The sequence below is a fragment of the Mus pahari genome, chromosome 3, assembly GCF_900095145.1.
Source record: "Mus pahari chromosome 3, PAHARI_EIJ_v1.1, whole genome shotgun sequence".
In the NCBI taxonomy this organism is placed as follows: Eukaryota; Metazoa; Chordata; class Mammalia; order Rodentia; family Muridae; genus Mus; species Mus pahari.
In genome coordinates, this window is record NC_034592.1 from 38,630,892 (window position 1) to 38,651,659 (window position 20,768).

At 43.0% G+C, this 20,768-nt stretch overlaps 1 protein-coding gene across 2 annotated transcripts in view; it reads right to left on the reverse strand.

Annotated features, from left to right (window-relative positions):
- Nmi (N-myc and STAT interactor) overlaps nucleotides 1-7,115 on the reverse strand; it is a 38,042-nt gene extending 30,927 nt beyond the window's left edge. The window contains exon 1 of one of the 2 annotated variants that reach the window (XM_021193762.2): nucleotides 6,881-7,115. The gene's annotated coding sequence lies outside the window, so the exon portion shown is untranslated. Of the gene's footprint in view, nucleotides 1-6,815 lie in introns of both variants that reach the window. The other variant, XM_021193763.1, reaches the window with a different exon arrangement.
- Nucleotides 7,116-20,768: the final 13,653 nt, after the last annotated feature.

Consider the following 20,768-nt stretch of genomic DNA (forward strand, 5'->3'; position numbering starts at 1 on the left):
GGAAAGAACCCAGATGTCCCTCAATAGAGGAATGGATACAGAAAATGTGGTACATTTACACAATGGAGTACTACTCAGCTATTAAAAACAATGACTTCAAGAAATTCTCGGACAGATGGATGGAACTAGAAAATATCATCCTGAGTGAGGTAACCCAGTCACAAAAGAACACACATGGTATGTAGTCACTGATAAGTGGATATTAGATGAAAGAAAAACTCTGAATGAATACCCATGATACAACTCACAGATCCTATGAAGCTGAAGAAGAAGGAAGACCAAAGTATGGATCCTTCAGTGATTCTTAGAAGGGGGAACAAAATACTCACAGGAGGTAGAAGGTGAGAAGGACTTGGGAGGAAGAGGGGACAGGGAGGGAAAAGGGGGGCAGGATCAGGTATTGGAGGAGGCGGGATGACATACATAGAGTCAGGAAATTGAACAGAGCTATGTAGCAATGGGGCATAGGGTGGGGGTGGGGGTAGACACCAATAAGTCCCAGATGCCAGGAAAGCAAGAAGTTCCTAGGATCCAACAGGAGTGACATAAAGCTGAAATATCCAACAAAGGGGAGGGAGAACCTGTAGAGACCATATCCAGAGGTTAGGCAAGGCCCCTGGTTGAGGGATGGGGCCACCCACTCATCTCCAAATTTTTAACGCAGAATTGTTCCTGTCTAGAAGAAATACAGGAACAAAGTGTGGAGCAGAGACAGAAGGAAAGGCCATCCAGAGACTGCCCCAGCTGTGAATCCATTCCATATACAGACACCAAACCCAGCCAGACATTATCACTGATGCCAAGAAGTGTTTGATGACAGGAGCTTGATATACCTATCTCCTGAGAGGCTCTGCCAGAGCCTGACAAATACAGAGGCAGATGCTCACAGCCAGGGACCCCAATGGAGGAGTTAGGGAAAGAACTGAAGGAGCTGGAGGGGTTTGCAACCCCATAGGAAGAACAACAATATCCAAGCAGACACGCCCCACCCCCAGAGCTCCCAGGGACTAAACCACCAACCAAAGAGTACACATGGAACAACCCATGGCTCCTGCTGCATATGCAGCAGAGGATGGCCTTATCTAGCATCAATGGGAGGAGAGGCCCTTGGTCCTGTGAAGGCTCCATGCCCCAGTGTAGAGGAATGCCAGGGTGGTGAGGTAGAAGTGGGTGAGCAGGTGGGGGAGCATCCTCATAGAAGTAGGGGAAGGGAGGATAGGAAAGGGGATTTGTGGAGGGAAAACCAGGAAAGGGGATAACATTTGAAATGTAAATAAATAAAATATCTAATAAAAAAAATTCCATGATGCAATCATGACTTTATATGTTAACCTTAAATTTTTAATACAAATCAAAAGAAGAAAATATTTGTCTTGGCATCACATATCCTCTTCTGACCTCCAAGGGCACCACCAAGCACATATGTGCTATACAGACATACACATGCAGGCAAAACACCTAAATTTGCATGAGATGATTTTTTTCAAAACCAGACAAGGCACTACGAGAGAAAAGGAAGTAGCCTAAAGGGAGGGCCGATGAGGGTTTAAGAAAAGAGCAATGGAGTATGTGTATACATGTTATGTTATATATACATATATGTGTATATGTGTATACTTTGATATATATATTATACACATGCTGAGGTCCAGCCTCAGCATGAGGAGGGTCCTGAGAACGGCGGGAATGGGAACGGCGCTGATTCAATGCTGACTCAGTTCAAGAGCTGCAGATGTTTGCACTTTGCCCGAGGAGTCTCATCATCTTTCCTTCCTCTCCTTTCTTCCTTCTCATTCTTTACCCTTCTCTCTTCTCATGCTTTAGCCTTCCCCTTCTCTGTCTTTTACTTTTCTCTCTTCTCCTCATGCTTTTTCCTTCTCTCTTCCCACTCTTTAGCCTTCTTCTCCCAGTCTTTTATTTACTAAGGTTGTATCATCACGGCTTTGAACATTGTTAACATGTTAGTTCTAGAAATCCTTAAATTTATATGGGTTCTATGACTCCTGGACCATTGATTTCAATCCCTGCTTCCTTAAAACAGAAACTAAACACGTAGCAAAAGCACATTTCCCTAGAGTTTCTACACGGCCCGTTCTGCACAGGTTAGCTGGGCACAGCTCTTGCGGTTTCCTGGTACAGCAGACAGCAGTCTTTAGTAACTACTTTCAGGTTAAGAACAGAAAGGCGACAGACTGGGGTTGAAACGATTTCTTGCAAAGTTTTAAATTTTATGCGAGTAAAGCAGTTAACTTTCTCTAATATCTCCCCAGACACTGTCATCTCCAATGCTTCAAGTGGCCAAGAGAACGAAGCATTAACTTTTTATATGCTTAAACCTCGTCTTTTATTTCTCTAATCTTTGTTTCCTCATTCACGGCCTCACATTCTCTGCTTCTAATCACTTGTTTCTAGACCGCATGCAAGCCTTTCTCCTATAAAATAAATGCCCCTATCTTTTGCTTGTTTTTTTTTATAGATTCCTTCTTTTCCTAGCTGTACTTTCTCTTCTGGAGACCACTTTAACTCTCTATCCTTGATGTCCCCAAGTTCACCCTGGCTAATTAATACGACAGTCATTGGACCGGAGGGAAATGTATCTCCTCATAATTCCAAATTCAAGGCCAAGTCTGGCAATGAATGATTTATACAAAGGCCCATGTAGGCTTTTATGGACTCTGGTTACATTGTCTAGATCCTTTCCCATGGCCCTAAAGGCTAAGCAGAAGGCCCGCTCCTCATCCTCCAGAGCCTATGACCACTTCCATTCCTCATTCCTAAGAACCACATCTGTTTCATGTATTATGATATCATTAGCTCTGAGTAATGGAGAAAGTTCATTCCCCAGAAAAGAGAGCTTGAAAGTCAAATAGAAGAGACAGTAGATCAGTTTCAGGCCAACAGCAGTCATCAGCACATGTGGGGATTGTGAGGATCAATGGCCTGGAGGTCTCCAGAGGCAGAAACTGTGCCACCCCTTGCCTTACGTAGCCATGTCGGACCCGGTATGTATGTGTGTGTGTGTATGTATATACATATATACATATACATAACATATATGTATATGTGCATTATGTTAACATATATAGATACATTATGAAAGTAGAGAGGAGAGTATTTGGAGAAGGGGGGATCAGTAAGAGGGGCACAGGAGGCCAGGCAAAGCAGCAAGGGCAAATATGAAAAGCGTGCAGTGACACACACGTGAAAATGTCATAGAGCAAACCGTTTCTTTGCATGTGAACTGAAAACTAAGTCAAATTAATTTTAAACAAGAGTAATTTCACAGTGGAGGAAACCCAGCATAAGTGACCAAAATTAGATCCTCAAAATAAATAATAGGCTAAATGGCCCCTGATAGGCTGGACTAAGCTGACAAGACACTGTGACCAAATATGCACAGTCTGAACAAAATCAGGGAGAGGCAGCAGACAAACTCAGAGTCAGACGCTGTCTGTGCTACAATTTGTCTGTTTTGATTTTTTTTTATTTAAGTGAATTTTTTTTTCAAGAAAGATGGGGAAATTTCCAGATTAAAGGAAACTACAGAAACACAATTATATGTAATCTATGATGCTCATATTGGGACAAATGGTAAAATGATTAGACATTAGTGAATATCACAAATTAATTTCTTGATTTTTCAGACTGTGCCATACTCACACAGGAACTTCCACCCAACACCGTTTTAGTAAGAACTATACACTGAAGTGTTCCTGGGTCAAGCTCATTAGCTTGAAATTTTACTCTCAAATAATCCAGAGAGAAAGATCATTTTATATGACATGCAACTTGTCTATAAATTTAAGATAATTTCAGATGCATTCTTTAAAATTACATAGACATATGCATGCATCTAAGATCTAACAGTCTAACCACAACTTAACCCTCAGCCTTATTTAAACAGATCCTTAACTCACAAAGATCTCTTCAAGGGTCCTTCACTGCCTCAGCCTCCACCTTTGGTTCTTCAAGGATCATAGCAAACCTCCAGAAGGTTCCTGAACCATTTTTTTTTTTTTTACCTCCCCAGAGGACATTAGTTCTTCTTTATTGCTTACAGGGTACTTTGATTACATGTGTCATTTTCTTTGAGTAATCAACAAATTTCCGAAGACTGGGACTATAGGCAGGCACTCCTGCTCACATTTATGGCAGGAACCTATGCAACCAAGAATTGTGCATGTTATACTGTGTATTTTATATTGGATGTTTTTTCTTCCCAGGAAAATATATTCATGTTCATATAGATATGAATTCCTATTACATTTCTTAAGAAAGAAATTATAACATATATAATTGTTTTTAAATATTGTTATTAAAACACCAATATTCTTTTAAACATTTTTTAGATTCATTTTGGCTTTTTTAAAATATTCATTTATTTATTTTGATATATTTTTATATATGAGTACACTGTTACTGTCTTCAGACACACCAGAAGAGGGCATCGCGTCCCATTACAGATAGTTGTGAGCCACCATGTGGTTGCTGGGAACTGAACTCAGGACTTCTGGAAAAGCAGCCAGTGCTCTTAACCTCTGTGCCATCTCTCCAGCCCAAAACACCAATATTCTTAAAAGTTCTTGCTGTAAATGGTCTACTGCATAGCACCCCCAGAAAATCTTCATCATATTTCTCATCTGAATATTTGCCCTTTCACTCCCTTGCAAGCAGTCTTATAGTAAGCAGAAAAATGACCACTTCAATCCATGTTCTAGTCTCAAGAACTTGTGAAAACATTAGATTACACTGCAGAGAAGATTTAAGGCTGCAAACTGAATTCAGGATGCCGATTGTAAAATACAGAGGTGGAAGCTGGAGAGATGGCTCCAGGGTGAAGAGCTTGCTGGGTAAGCACTGGTACTTCCTATCCTGGGCAAGGCTGAATGGCGTCCTGAAAGTCGCTCTCCGTCTAGCCAAGGTCCAAGTCCATTGAGAGAGCCTGACTCAGAAATTAAGGTAGAGCAAAAGAGAAGACAATATCGAGCCTTCCACCTCTGGCCTCCACAGGTGCATGCTCAGGTATATGTACACATATGCATGTGCGAGCGCGCTCACACACACACACACACACACACACACACACACACACACTATGGAGAACATCCTGCATTGTGTGTGAAAATTTAACATAATCCAGAAGGCCCTCTAGAGTAAGAAGGGGATAATACCAGAGTTAGACTGAGATAGAAGGCAGAAACATGACCAGAGAAGCAATGCTGGTCCTAACTTTGGAAACGAGGGAGGGGGGGTCAGGGGTGGTGGTGGGGGGGGGAGCAGAATGCTGAGCTAAGCAAAGAGGACTGATCCAGAAGGAGGAAGGAGTTCGTGGGGAGAGCTCCCAGAACAGAAGACAGCTCTGCTAGCCCCTTTACTTTACCCAGGGAGACCCGCAGACGCCTACAACTGACACACACACACACAGGCACACACAGGCACACATAGGCACACATCTAATTTTAAAATGGTACTAAAGGTAAATATTTTTAAATTGAAAAGTGTGTACATGCACACACATGTATGCATAAGTCACCAAGGCCTTGTAATTTATTATGGCAGTAAACTTTAAAAAAAAAAAATCATCTCATTTTCCTAGGGACACGTGGTGGGGGGATACACACAGTTCCTGGCAGCATAAAGAAAGGAAGAAAATGGGCTGGAGAGATGGCTCAGCGGTTAAGAGAACTGACTGTTCTTCCAGAGGTCCTGAGTTCAATTCCCAGCAACCACATGGTGGCTCACAACCATCTGTAATGGGATCCGATGCCCTCTTCTGGTGTGTCTGAAGACAGTTACAGTGTACTCATATACATTAAATAAGAAAGAAAGAAAGAAAGAAAGAAAGAAAGAAAGAAAGAAAGAAAGAAAGAAAGAAAGAAAGAAAGAAAGAAAGAATTATAATGTATCCATGTTGTGTAGACCAGAAACATGTCAAAAGATGGATACAATTTTAACAATTAAAAGATCTCTAATTGTATTTCTTTTACAATCAGGGGACACTTGATTGAATAAATAGAATGAGCTGTCTGTCTGAGTGTAGTGGCACAGGTCTGTAATAGGAGGATCAAGAGTTCAAAGCCAGCACAATGCAAACAGAAAGCAGTTGCCTCAAATGTTTTCACTACTATGCAGAAGTTTCCTTTATAGGCAGAGTAGAAAGCTGACAAAGCAGAAACTGAACTGATTGGTTCACAGTTAAGTCCTCTGCAAGACAGGCCCGGGGAGACCAACCACAACAGAATAACTGGTGACTGTCCAAGAGCTTTTTGTGTGATTTCATTCTCAGGCCCAGTGGAACCTGCTGCTTTCCCTCTCTCCTGGCTGGACAGGACACAGGAAAAGTTTCTTTCAGGGGCACACAAGTTAGCATGGGTGCCTCTGGAGCAGGAGTCCTCTTAGTCCAAACCAGTAGCCCCCTAGAACTTACATTGAATATTCCCCTTTCAACATCTCCTTCCAAAACAAAACAAACAAACAAAACAACCTTACATATTCTGAAAAAGTGAGGCAGGACTACAGAATTCAGCACCTGCCAAGGAAATATAAATAATAGTCTTCCTGGGAAACCCATTTTACTAAGAACATTCTGGAGCCGGTCCCAATGACTGTAAGTTTCCTTTTCCTAGGAAGGGAAGCAACCCAAGGCCAGCGCGCCCGGAGCGGGCGGGTCTCCAGGCAGCGCACTGGGGACCCAGACCCCCCGAGATGCGGGGCTTGGAAGCCGCCGCCCTCTGCGCGCGGGGTGGAGCATCCCTGAGCGCCGGTGGTGGAACCGCAGGGACTCGGCTAACCGAACCGTTGGGACAAGCACTCACCCGCTCGCCGCGCAGCTCCCGGAAGCCGGTGCCTTAGAACCGAACCCCACCTCGAAAACACAAACCTGGCTTCAGCGACGAGCAGAGCTCAGTCCCAGGCCTTACTTTCACTTTCGGTTATTTTAGAAACTGGATGCTTCTGCTCTATGCCCTGCGGACTTCGTCCCGGGCGCCATTGCTGCTGTTTCTATATTGGCAGTAATTCCAAGACCTGCTTTGAAAAGCTGATTTGTGTGCATTATGCGGAACGTGCTGTTGAAAAACTGGATGGAAACCAGAGCTTTAGGCAAATTCCCTCTCTGTAACTTTCTGGAAGGTAATAAAGTTTGACACAAGCACAAGATAAACCAGGAAGCCGAGAAAGCTGCTTCCTGGGTTGGGTTTTATGACCCCTGAAAGTTTTCTTCTAAGCTTTGTTTTTGCTATGAAGATTTTGTAAACAAACACATCGCTAGATGTGAGCTTTTCCTTCACTAGAAAAATAACTCGCTTCTGTCAAGAACGGCCGTGTTCCCTAATCCTACACAAAGAACTGATTACTCCGCAGCTAGGCGGCACATGAGCACAGAGCTGTGGAAGACAGCAAAGAGACAACAGGGCCTTCCTTCTACATGGTGATGCCCTGTATCTGTGCATAGTAACCAATGGCTCAGAATAAAATGATGCACTTAGCAGAAGCAAAATTCTTCCCATCAAGAACAGTGATGGAGCCGGGCAGTGGTGGCGCATGCCTTTAATCTCAGTACTTGGGAGGCAGAGGCAGGTGAATTTCTGAGTTCCAGGCCAGCCTGTTTGTTCTACAAAGAGAGTTCCAGGACAGCCAGGGCTATATAGAGAAACCCTGTCTCAGAAAAAAACAAAAAACAACAACAAAAAAGTGATAGGGCCCCCAGTAGGTGGTGTCACAGACCTTTAATCTAAGCACTCAGGAGGCAGAGGCAGGAGGATCTCTGTGAGTTCGAGGCCAGAGTTCCAGAACAACTGGGGGGGGGGGNGGGGGGGGGGGGGGCGAGTGAAGGCAGTGATAGGACCTAGTTTACAGTGACACCAGAGCCACATAGTGAGACCCTGTCTTTTTAAAAAAGGATAAGGGTTTCTTTTGAGTTTTCAACCCAATTAGAAAGAACAGACGCTCTGCTATGATTGGTGCACTGGATGAGGAATGGGGGGATGGGACGTAATACCCAGGGGTGGGCTTCCCCTTCGGAAAAGAGATGAGGAGGGCCGAGGAGATGTCAGAGGGTGGGACTAGGAGGAGAAGAGGAGTTGATGTTGGGATATAAAGTGGATAAATAAACTACTTATTTTATAAAAGAAACAAGTGGCCTGGGTATTACTTAGGTTTTCTTCTGGATTTGAGCAGGACCGTGAATATATCAACTAAAACTCATAAGAGGTCATGGATTTGGACTGAGTTCCAGAGCAAAAGCAAAGTCACTTATGCTGAAATCCCAGGTTGCCAAAAAGAAAGTTATTGTTCCGAGAAATCAGATGAGAGGTCACAGCCAAGTCCCTAAGCAAACCAGTTCTACCCGGCAGAATAATAGCTTCAACCTTTACAACACAAGAACTTGAAAACAGCCTTCGGGGTACTAGGGAGATCACTTAGTGATTAAAGGCACTTGTTTCCCTTGCAGAGAGACACTGGGTTCTATTCCCAGCTCCACACAAGCTGCTGTCTCTCCTGTTCCAGAAAATGAACACCCTCTGTGGCTTCTGTGGGCAGACTAGAGATGCAGGCAGCTACATGCAAGCAAAACACAAACACATTAAAAAAAATAAATATAAAAATGTCGTTTTAACAGCATGTTTGGGGGTTTTGGGGGGGTACATTCTTCAGCCACCCCCTTGGGGGGGGGTTGGTTTTTTTAATTTTTGTTTTTGTTTTTGTTTTGTCTTGTTTTGTTTTGTTTTTGATCTATAAAACAAGTATCTACCCAACTTGTCAGAATCTGATTCTAGAATCACAATAAGTCAACTTGGTTTTTAAACTAACTTTGTTGTAATTTTTGTCTTTTGACCAAAAAAAAAAAAAAATGGGTTATTCAGTAAAATTTTTCATCCTGTCCTTATCTTTGTTTTGGAAGGAGATACTAGGAGGCATAAGAATGACCACAAAGAAGCTGGGTGTGGTGGCGCATGCCTTTAATCCCAGCACTTGGGAGGCAGAGGCAGGTGGATTTCTGAGTTCAAGGCCAGCCTGGTCTACAAAATGAGTTCCAGGACAGCCAGGGCTACACAGAGAAACCCTGTCTCAAAAAACAAAACAAAACAAACAAACAAACAAAAAAGAATGACCACAAAGAGCTGGGCAGTGGTGGTGCATGCCTTTAATCCCAGCACTTGAGAGGCACAGGCAGGCAGATTTCTGAGTTTGAGGCCAGCCTGGTCTACAGAGTGAGTTCCAGGACAGCCAGGGCTACACAGAGATACCCTGTCTTGGAAAAACACAAAAACAAAAACAAACAAACAAACAAAAAGAATGACCACAAGGATCTAATCTAATGCAGACTTAAGAACAAGCTAAGGGATGGGTGTAGAGGAGACTTTGAGACATCGTTTGCTATTGTTGGTGTTGGGGGGAGGGGCGGTGCCTCCGGAACGTCTAGATGATCCCCTCCCACCAGAAAGTGGGTGTACAAGAAATAGAGACATCAGTGGGCCACTGCATCTGGCTTTTTTATCTGGGCTCTGGGATGGATCTAAGTCGTCAAACATTTTTACCTGCTGTGGTGATTTGAATATGCTTGGCTCATGGGAAATGCTACTATTAGGAGGTGTGGCCTTGTCAGAGGAAGTGTATCACTGTGCAGGTAGGCTTTGAGGGTTCCTAGTGCTCAAGCACTGTCCAGTGAAGAAGAGTCAGTCTCTTTCTGGTTGCCTTTGGATCTAGATATAGAGTTCTCAACTCCTCCTTTTCCAGCACCACGTCTGCCTGGATGCTGCCGTGCTTCCTACCATGATGATAATGGACTTAACCTCTGACACCATAAGGCAGCCCCAACTAAATGTTGTCCTTTATAAGAGTTGCCTTGGTCATGGTGTCTCTTCACATAAATGAATAACTAGTTTATAAACTATGTCTTTAGATGTGATTAGGGAATGCTACATGTTGTGTTTGCTTTTAGAGAGTTATGGTGTCCACTAACCTATTGAGAGTCTCAGGAGTACTGCAGGGGAAAATTAAGCACACGTTGGTGCACACCATTAACCCCAAGAATCAGAAGCCAACAGATCTTTGTGAGTTTGAGGACACCCTGGTCTAGTTAGCAAATTCTAGGCCAGTCAGGGATGCAGTGACTAATACAGGGATAGAGAGAAAATTATAATAATAATTTTACTTTACTCAACCTGGAATTCGGCAGACTACTATAGTCAAACATTTCTTTTCAAGAAACAGGTATTAAAATCTTATATATCGCCAGGCAGTGGTGGCGCATGCCTATAATCCCAGCACTTGGGAGGCAGAGGCAGGCGAATTTCTGAGTTTGAGGCCAACCTGGTCTACAGAGTGAGTTCAGGACAGCCAGGGTTATACAGAGAAACCCTGTCTCAAAAAACAAACAAACAAAAAAAACACTTATATATCTATTTTATTTATTTATTTATTTATTTATTTATTTATTTATTTTTGCGGTACTAGAGAGCAAACCTAGGTCTTTACCTATAACAAACCATTTCTCTGCCACTGAAGCTACAACCCCGGCCCCAAAACCTTGGGGAATTTCTGCCGGAGCATTTGAGTACTCCTCATCACATTCCACCAGATAATGTCTATAAATTCGCTGCCAGTGTCTGCCACGCCCTCACTGAACACAACATCTGTAGCTTAGGTATCACAGGAAAATCTCACAAACATGGATGGATATTCTGTAACACCCCTGTCTCTCCCTCACCAAATAGAATGAACTCTCCCCCACACAGTCCATAACTACAGAGAAGTGGGGAGCGGGGTGGGGTGGGGGGCCTCTACAAAGTTTAATGTGTGCTATGCAGAGTTGAGAGAACAGGAAGAATAGAAGACAAGGCACAGAGGACGTCAGGACAGTTTCCCTCACAGAAGTCGTGAAGACCATATTGGTTCTTAGAAGTAGAGTTGGTGGCCTGAGACAAAAATTCAAGAGAAAAAATCCCAAAAGCATGTGCAATGGACAGAGTGTCTGCATAACCTAAGATGCACATGTTGAAGTTCTGACCCCTCCCCCCAAGTCGGTATTAGTAAGCTTGTGGTCTTTGGCAGAGGATTAAGTCAAGGAAATCGATATGAATAAGATTAGCATCCTTTATAAAACAGGCCCCTAAGACTCTTGGCCCCTTTTACCATGTAAAGCAACATCTGTGAGCCAGGGAAAGCATTATCTATCTTCACCCCCCAACACTGAATCTTGTGGCACTCATGTCTTCAGTTTCCAGCCTCCAACTTGATAAAGCATCGATTTCTATTGTTGATGAGGTCCACCGATGAGCCGTGTTCTGTTAGACCAAGTGGACTAAAGAATATGGAACATTTTAGAAAACAACACAATTCCAAGGGAATGCAAACCATGAGACAGTAACTTGATCCCCATCATTTAATGCCCTTCCTTTCAGAAACGACCGACCAGAGCCAAGAATATGGGCTTTTGGCCAGTCACATGGTGATCCAGTTTGTAGTTCATCCTTGGGGATTGTGGGCACTTAAGCTCAGCTCTGTGAAAGTAAACATTGTATCAAGAGGTTATTGATCCCAATGTATAAATGGTACGAAAAATGCTTTCTTCTATCAGATGGACAGAACAACAGAGATAAATATTGGTTTAAATATCAATTTTAATGGCCAAAGTATCCCTGACTCAGTGTTTTCATCTGGAAAATGGGGCTCAGGGAGCTGTATGTCAAAAGACATACACCCTGTCCATGGCGAGCCTTGATGACTGACAGCCATGACCAGGTCATTCTTTTCATAAACATAATATTTGTATTGTTTTTGAAATTTTTATACATATATACACTGTATTGACCACAGTCTCCCTCAACTCCTTCATCTAACTCCTCCCAAACACATCCCTCTCATCTTCATGTTCTCTCCCCTTTTTTAAATAGCCCACTGGTTTAAAATGTGTTCTGCCCACATATTTATGAAATGGGATCACTCACTCTAGTGTGGGCAACCTTCCAGGGGCCACCTCCTTAAAGAAAGCTGACTCTCTCTCCTCCAGAAATCTTTAACATCATACTACTTTTCTTAATCTCCCTTCCTACCTCCGTTCAGACAGGGTCTCACTGTATTGCCTTGGATGGTCTAGAACTCCACAAGGAGATGGGGGCTGGTCTGGAACTCACAGACAGCCATCTGCCTCTGCCTCCTAGTTGCAGGGATTAAAGGTGTGCACCTCCACACCTGGCCTTTTTCTTACTTTTTTTTTTTTAAGTGTATGGTATTTTGCCATCATGAAAACGTGGGTACCAAGTACATGCTTGGTACCAGTGGTAGCCAGAAGTGGGAACTAGATCCACTGGAACTGGATGTATAGATGGTTGTATGCAGACCTGTGAGTGTTGGGAATTTAACCCAGGTCCTCTGGAAGAACAGCAAGTACTCTCAACTACATGGCCAATCCCATTGTTTTGTTTTGTTTTTGTTGTTGTTTTCTTGCTTTTGTTGTTGTTTTTTGTTGTTTGGGGTTTTTTTCTTTTTTCTTCTTCTTCTTTTTTTTTTTTTTTTTTAAGAAGAAGTGTTATATAATTCAAGATGTCCTGAAACTCACATTATAATCAAGGCTGGCCTTGAACTCCTGATCCACCTACTTCTACCTCCCAAGTGCTGGGATCACTAGCATTCATCATCACACCTGACTTCTTATTCTCCTTTCTCTCAATGTCTCCAGTATATTTCTGTTGTTCTGTACCTCTTACCTAGAGGAGCACTGTCAAGGCAATGTGGGGTTTTGTTTCATTGGCGTTATCTGCAGTTACTGGCACTGTGACTGCTATTTATAAAAGTAACTTTTATTCACCTGATGTAATTGTCCTATTTAAGGTTTACTGCCTCTGTCTGCTAACCTAGGCCTCGTCCTAGAAGCTTCTAGCCTCCATACAATCTTATCTAGGTCTAGGATGGTTTCAACCTCTGAGGCATAGTGCTGAATAAGTTCACCCTTTCTAGTTCTTTCTGAACTCTGGCTGACTGTTTCAGTTCAGCTGTTCTGGCTCTTCAAAATTCCTCTCCAAGATGACTGGTTCAATCTGGCTTCTCTCAGCTTCTGACTGAATTGCTCTGCTTTCCCTCAACCTAACTTTTGACAATTTGTTCTAGTCTTCTGACTCCTCATTCTCTGGCTCATTCTGTCTTCACCAGTATCTAGCTTGTTCTTTCTCTGTAACCTCGCTCTGTACAACTGTCCCAGTAAAACTGCTCTCCCTACCCTGCCTCCTCTCTTTCTCAAGTCATATCTCTCCCCTCTTCCCTCTTGTGAGAATTGGAAATATCCTATTTTGTTAAATCTTTCTCTGGTTCATCACTTTGTCTGCCACTCAATTAGTTATCACTTTCAAACCTGGGTGTTTTTTTTTCTACAAACTAAGTTTACTTTCATTGTTTGAAATTGAAGTTTGTACTAAGGGCTGTATTCTAGCCAAAGGGATTTAAAGTGTGTGCTAAGACTGAACCACACCACAACTAGAACCAAGTTTTTCAGCAAACAATCTTGGGGTTCACAATGTGATCAAATATCCTGCAGCAACATCCACTACACTAGATGCCTGCTGTGTAGTGATTTATTTCTGTCTACCAATTGGATACCACAGCATCAGTTGACTGATCTGAGCCTAATGTTACAGCTCAATGTAAGATTTTTATGTTGACTTCTGTGAGTAAATTTATGCAAGTAAATATAAAATAGCAATACCATAAAAAAATCAAATATAATAAAATAAATAAGTCCTAGTGAAATAATAATAATAAACTTAAAGAGTAACTAACAGGTTTCATCTTATTAAATCTTTCCTGGGTCATGGATATATACCCATAATCAGTCAGAAAATTCTGTGCTGTTAAAGTATATGCAGAGTATAAAGGGGAAAAACCGAGGCTTACAAACCTGAAACTCAAAGTAAACAGCAGTTAATATCCAATCTGAGGTGATATCAAGTATTGTTGTGGTTTGAATGTGCTTGACCCAGGAAATGGCAGTATTAGGAGGTTTGGCCTGTTGGAGAAAGTGTGTCACTGTTGGGGGTGGGTTTAAAGACCCTCCTAACTATATGGGAGCTAGTCTTCTCCTAGTGGCCTTCAGATGAAGATGTAGAATTCATAGCTCCTTCTGCAGCATGCCTGCCTGGATGTTGCCAGGCTCCCACCTTGATGATAATGAACTGAACTTCTGAACCTGTAAGGCAGCCCCAGTTAAATGTTGTCCTTGTCTGTTCACAGCAGTAAAACCCTAACTAAAAGTGCTTCTAAGCCTCATGTAGATGACCAAAATTCAGCTCAGCTGTAGAGCACTTCCCTAATACATGTAAAATTTGATCTCCAAACCTGGTGAAACCACCTATAAAATGAAATCCAGAAAATCTGAAAATGTTGCTGAAGTCTCCTACTCTGCTGAGCATGTCCGGTGCTCTGGGTTTGATGCACACATAAAATCCTAGCACTTGAATAGTAAAAACAGGAGGATGAGAAGTTGGAGGTCATCCTCTTTTGCATAGCAAGTTCCAGACCAGCCTGGGCTAAGTGACACATTGTCTCCAAAAAACAATGGGAAAATACAAAGTATAAGGTTCTCTTTTTTTAACTACAAATATCACACATGGAAAATAATCAAGTAGAGCTTTTAAATTAATCATTGCAGTTTTTCAATGAGATTGTTTTGTTTTGTTTTAAACTTGAATAAACATTGAGGGACTTGTTCTGCTGGACAATCTTCAGTTGTCCTTTTTTTTTTTTTTTCAGATTTTTGTCATTTCTCTTTGCCTACAGGGCTATATTCTAGAAATTGCCAAGAGACCATATTTGGATATGTTAGAGAAATGTTTTTAATTATTTTCCTGAGTATCATTTTCCTGTCTTGAACAGAACTTGCAAGAGATAGCAATGGTTTCAGAAAAGAAAGTCATTAATCAATTCAGTGTTAAAAATAAAACAGAAGAAATAGCTCAACTTTTTTTAATCTAAGTTACATTTGCTTTCTAGTTAGTGTCAGTAAACTTCATTTACATGTAAATATACAGTTTTTAGTAATTCATATTTTACTATACTTAATTCTGCTTGTTTCCTTTCAAGTATGTGTCATGGTTTCAAGAAAAGAAAAAAAAATTATATTTGTTTGCAAGAAGACATCTGTAGACCAGCTCTTCTCAGACTTCAGCACCCAGACAACCATGGCAGACCTGCTAGAAAATCTATTTGGATCCTGTAGGTTTGGGCTGAAGAGTCTTCAGGTCTAAAGTTCCCAGGTAGTTTGAACGGTGCTGGATTTTTGATTTCCCTCAGCTTAACCAGGCTGTGTCTCACTGAAGCAAAGAATCAGAGGAAATGTCCCTTCCATGGGAAGAATCTGTTTGAAGCCTGCCTCGATTTGGCCGGAAACCCCTGGGCTTTCTTCCTGTTGGCCAGCCTGGTTGGCAGTGGATTCATCAGTGGGAAGGGGGCTATTTCTCAGAGCCTATGATGCCCTTTTCCTGAGGGAAGAACAGCTTCGGTCCTGGTTTCCTGTGGCCTCAGGACTGGCTCCTCGCCTGCATTTCAAGCGACATTGTGGCTACCCTGAGCCAGAAAGGAGGGAATAAACCAAGAGGGCGACTGGTTTACAATGACGGAAGGGTGGAAAGAGGAAGTAGGGAAAAGCCAGCGGGGGAAGAACAAGACTAATGTATCCTGGAACTTAAAAGGAATATTCTTTTCTCTTTAATTAATTATTCATTTCCATTGATTCTGAGCAGCTTGCCCTAGTGTGCAGTGCAACAAGATAAAATGATCTCATACACAGGGCTCATTTTAATAACATGATATCTAAGCAGGACAGTTTGATGATGTTTGATAATTTTTAAAAAAGTGTTAATTTATCCCCCTCAGGGCTGAAACTCCTCCAGGGAAATTATAAATAAAAACAAACTTCATCCCCTAAGAAAATAAAACACAGAAGTATCCTTCCAGATTTTATCTCTTGCTGACTTTGTAAACCGAAAGGGAAACACTGTTGCCTTTGGGGACTTTTGACCCCCACAGCTCTTCAATCTTCTGAAGTCTTAAGAGCTTAGATCCTGGTGCCAGCACTCAGAGTTGAGCGGGTAAGCAAAGACACCAGGAAGTCGGCTTGTGACAGAGACTAAGTCACCTTAGAATGCCAGGAGAACACAGTGAGTCTTTGCTCCGGCCTCGGTGGCACAGTGGCTTTGTGACCTTGGAGACATGCAGTGGAAATGGCACCTCGGAAGTGCTCAGCAAACCTCGCACTGCTCATTGTACTTCCTCGCACCTTTCCGAAAGTCAGTTTTTCAGAGTCCTCAACCAGGAGGGTGTTAATCTTACACTGCTTTGACAAAATGCCTACGAAAATCAACTTCGAGAGGGGTGGAAGCCTGACATGGTGCCTCATGGTTCCTGCGGCTTCAGTTCATGGTCGCCTGATCACCTTACTTTCTGGACTGCTGCAAGGAAGAACTTCAGGGTGGAGAGAGCACACAGCAAAGGTGACCACGTCCTCAAAGCCAGTACTCTCGGAGTAAGAAGGGTCTTGGATCTCAACGTCTTCTTCAAAGTACACCTCCAGTGACTTCGCTTCCTAACATAAGACTTCATTTCTTACAGGTTACATATCTCCCCCATGGAAACTGGCTGAAAACCTGGGTTTTCGGTGGCACTTCCAAACTAAAGCAAAATAATAATAATAATTATTATTATTATTATTATTATTATTAATAAAAATATTATTATAAATTATGTTCATCTAACAAATATAGGGCTTTGTGGAGATTTTTTTAATTTTTTATTTATTTTTGTGTGTTGTATATGTGTGTGTATTTATGTGTGTCTGTCTGTCTGTGTCTGTGTTTGTGTGTAAATACAGGTGTGTGCCATGGCACTGGTGTGGAAGTCACAGAACAACTATTAGGAATGAAGTCTTTCTTTCAACAGAGGTTCTGGGGACTGAATGTGGTCACCCAGTTTTGCAAGGCAAGATCTTTTAGCCACAGAGTCATCTTGGTGTACTACACAGGACACCTGGTGTGCACTGTAGTTGTTCAATGTGGATAGGCAAGGCAAGGCTACTGGGCTGTCAAGACCTAACTTGGTTAGCTGCTGGTCTTAAATTCAGCAAATCAAATTTAAATGTTTGAGCTCTCTCTCTCTCTCTCTCTCTCTCTCTCTCTCTCTCTCTCTCTCTGTGTGTGTGTCTGTGTGTGTGTGTCTGTGTCTCTCTCTCTCTCTCTCTCTCTCTCTCTCTCTCTCTCTCTCTCTCTCTCTCTCTGTGTGTGTGTCTGTGTGTGTGTGTCTGTGTCTGTGTCTGTGTCTGTGTCTGTGTCTGTGATTGGAGTAGATTTTTTTTCCATCTGATTGATACATCCTGCCACCGTGAAGTCACCCAGCATGGCAGTGCTATTTCCCTGCTCCCACAGAGCCTCTGCAAGCATGACCACTGACCAAATCTGCCCTCCTCCCCGAAGCAATGTGACCTGACAGCCCAGTGTTCTTAAGAGAGCAAATGAGAAATGCCATTCGGTGCCATTTTATTCCCAATGTCACAGGTAGTGGCCTTCCTCCCCACACCCTTACACTGAAATCCAAGGCTGGTTGCTTCATTGCCACAGAGCTTCACATGGTGGCCAATTTACATTGGGCACCCACTTTCCTTTCATCCTGCTCACCCTGGAACATTATCCTTCTAACATTGCTGCTTTCATCATGTCACTCCATGTGTTGACTACTTACAGGTGACAATCAATATATCAAGTCCAAACATGGAGTATTCAGTATGCTCTTTCCAAGTCTCAAGAACCTCTGTCCCCATGATCGGCTCCCTAAACATGCCTTTCTGGTTGTAGCACCCATCGCTTCCTTTCTGTGAACCCAATGGAGTCAGATAGCTACTGTCTTAGTCAGGGTTTCTATTCCTGTACAAAACATCATGACCAAGAAGCAAGTTGAGGAGGAAAGGGTTTATTCAGCTTATACTTCCACATTGCTGTTCATCATCAAAGGAAGTCAGGACAGGAACTCACGTAGGGCAGGAACTTGGAAGCAGGAGCTGATGCAGAGGCCATGAAGGGGTGTTGCTAGCTGGATTGCTTCCCCTGGCTTGCTCAGCTTGCTTTCTTATAAAATCCAGCCCAAGGAATAAACCATTTCCTCCCCAACTTGCTTCTTGGTCTGATGTTTTATGCAGGATTGCAAACCCTGACTAAGACAGCTACCCAGCTCCAGAACAAACAAGGACCCTTGTCCCTCCCACCTTGTTTGAGGCCCCCCTTCTGCCCTTCCTATACCTCAGCAAATGCTCAGTCGAGCTTTCAACAAACACCCATCACATTCTTATTTATAGTGGTGATGCCCCAGCATCATGTCAGACCCTCTGAGTGGTGCTATCTAGCCAGGCATGGTGTCTCATGCCTGTAATCCCTGCTCTAAGCAGGAAGAGGCAGGAGAATTTCTATGAGTTTGAAGCCCTCTTGTACTACATAGTGAGTTGCAGCCTACCCACACAATGGCTTCAGCCAGCAAGCTAGAGAATGGCCTGCCTCAGAGAACCCATTTTGGACATTGGGCATGTTCCCATGGCAAATAACACATGTTCATGCAGAGCGTCACTCACTCTCTATTCTAAGCATTTTGTGTTTCTTTCTTGGTTCTGGAGGGTGGTAATAGTGGTCAGATCTCATTCTGTAATCCATCCAGTCTGACCTGAAACTCACCACGTGTAGCCCATGTTCCCCTCAAACTTGTGGTGATCCTCCTGCTTCAGCCTCCTAATGCTGGGATTAGAGGGGTGAGCTGCTACATCCAGCTCGTATCCTTTATCTTTTAACAAATTGGGTAAATAATTAGAAACGACAGATATCTCAGGTATGTCATCCCGAATCACTGAGAAAAGGCACCGGTCACATCGAGTTTTGCTGAGGCAAAAACACCAGACTCAACCAGTTTCTGGAGAAAAGGGCTTGTTATGACTTGTTCTAGTTCAAGGATATATCCATCACGAAGGAGAGTCAGAGTGGCAAACCGTGACAGCAGGATCCGGTGGTGGCTGGCTACTGTGTGCCAATGTCAGGAAACACAGAGAGATGAGAGCGGGCAGTCTGCTCACTTTCTTCCTTTTTTATTCAACTCAGGACCACAGATCATGGGATGGTACTGTTCATTTTCAGGGTGAGTTTTCCATGCTGAATGGAATCTGCCACACCCTCAGAGACACACCCAGCCATGTGCTGCCATGGTGACTCTAAATTCAAGCTGACAGTGAAGATCACCTATGGCAGAAGGCAAAAAGAGATTTTTTTTTTTTTTTGGTTTTTCAAGACAGGGTTTCTCTCTGAATTGCCCTGACTGCCCTGGAACTCCCTCTGTAGACCAGGCTGGCCTCAAACTCAGAAATCTGCCTGCCTCTGCCTCCCGAGTGCTGGGATTAAAGGCGTGTGCCACCACGCCCAGCAAGAGATTCATTCTTGAATCTCTGATGTGAGCTATGCATTCTCTCCCTAGTAACAGCCACAAATCCACAAAACTGCCTGAAATGTCAGATGTCTTCCTTATCTCTATGCCAACCACAGACGTTTGGAACCTAAGCTAAGAACTGTAGCTTGAGTAGTGTTTTATGGCACTAAAACACTTAGTGCAAGCTGACGTTAATGTTAGCTTGGCTGCAGTAAGGGAGACACTGCAGTAGAACTTGTTCTTGTTCACCCCTTGGAGAACTGCATCTAAGTAAGAAAAAAAGCAGAGTCCAGGCCCTGGCCATGGTCACTGCCTCTCCTAAAGTGTCATGCCACTATCTGAGGGCTCCATCTCAGTAACTCTCACCTGCTCTGCTCACAGATGCTAAACAATAAATGCCAGTAATAACTGGGAGCCAGACCGTCTTCTCCTGGTTGACTTAACTCACAGGTACCACACACCAAAGTTCAGGGTGAGTCACAGCTAACAGGGAGGATTTATTAAACTGCAGCGGCAATTTGATCTCAGACAGGAGGAGTTTCGTCAGAGGAGACGGCCTTACTATGTAAACTAACGTTGTAGACATGATACATAAAACAGTGAGATCATCACCACCAGAGTTTGTGGCATCGATTCACACTGAGTTACGCGGATGAGTCAAAGAAACAGGATTTCCATTCGCAGAGGCTCTCAGAAAGCTTCTTTGTAATTGACTCTGTCCTGGAAGCAAGAGGAGAACTTATTTACAGGGAAATTTCTCTTCCGTGCTGCAACCATGAAAGAATAGAAAAATGACACTTTCTCAGATTTCATTCCGGTTGGCTTCACTACTTGAGAAAATGGTTTATATGTTTTTAATCTTCGGATTGGCTTCCATGGTTTGAAACTTCTTGGAGCCTGACACTATGATGATGAAAATGTTATTGAGGAGAACTCGAGAAGAAAACAAGAAAAAATTAGCTCAGTGTGTGCTTATGAAGATTACAGCCCATCTACGATTTGTTGGCTACAAATCAAAGGATTATTACAGAGAGGCACACAAAAAAAGTCGCTGTTTTCCAGAAAAATCACCAAAGAGATTGCATCAGTCTGCTGACACATGAGGGAGAGTGTATGTGACTGGGGGCTGTGACTCAGAGGAAATCCCATTTTATCTACTATGGCAACAGTGATAATGTACCCAAGTGTCTGGAAGGGAGAAAGTCCACTCTACTGTCATTCCGAATGTTGCAGTACGGGTCCTTACACATGGACACATTTACACAGTAAAAATACTGTGACAGCTCGGGGGGTGGGGGGGCTCGGGTACAACAGGGAAGAAAGAG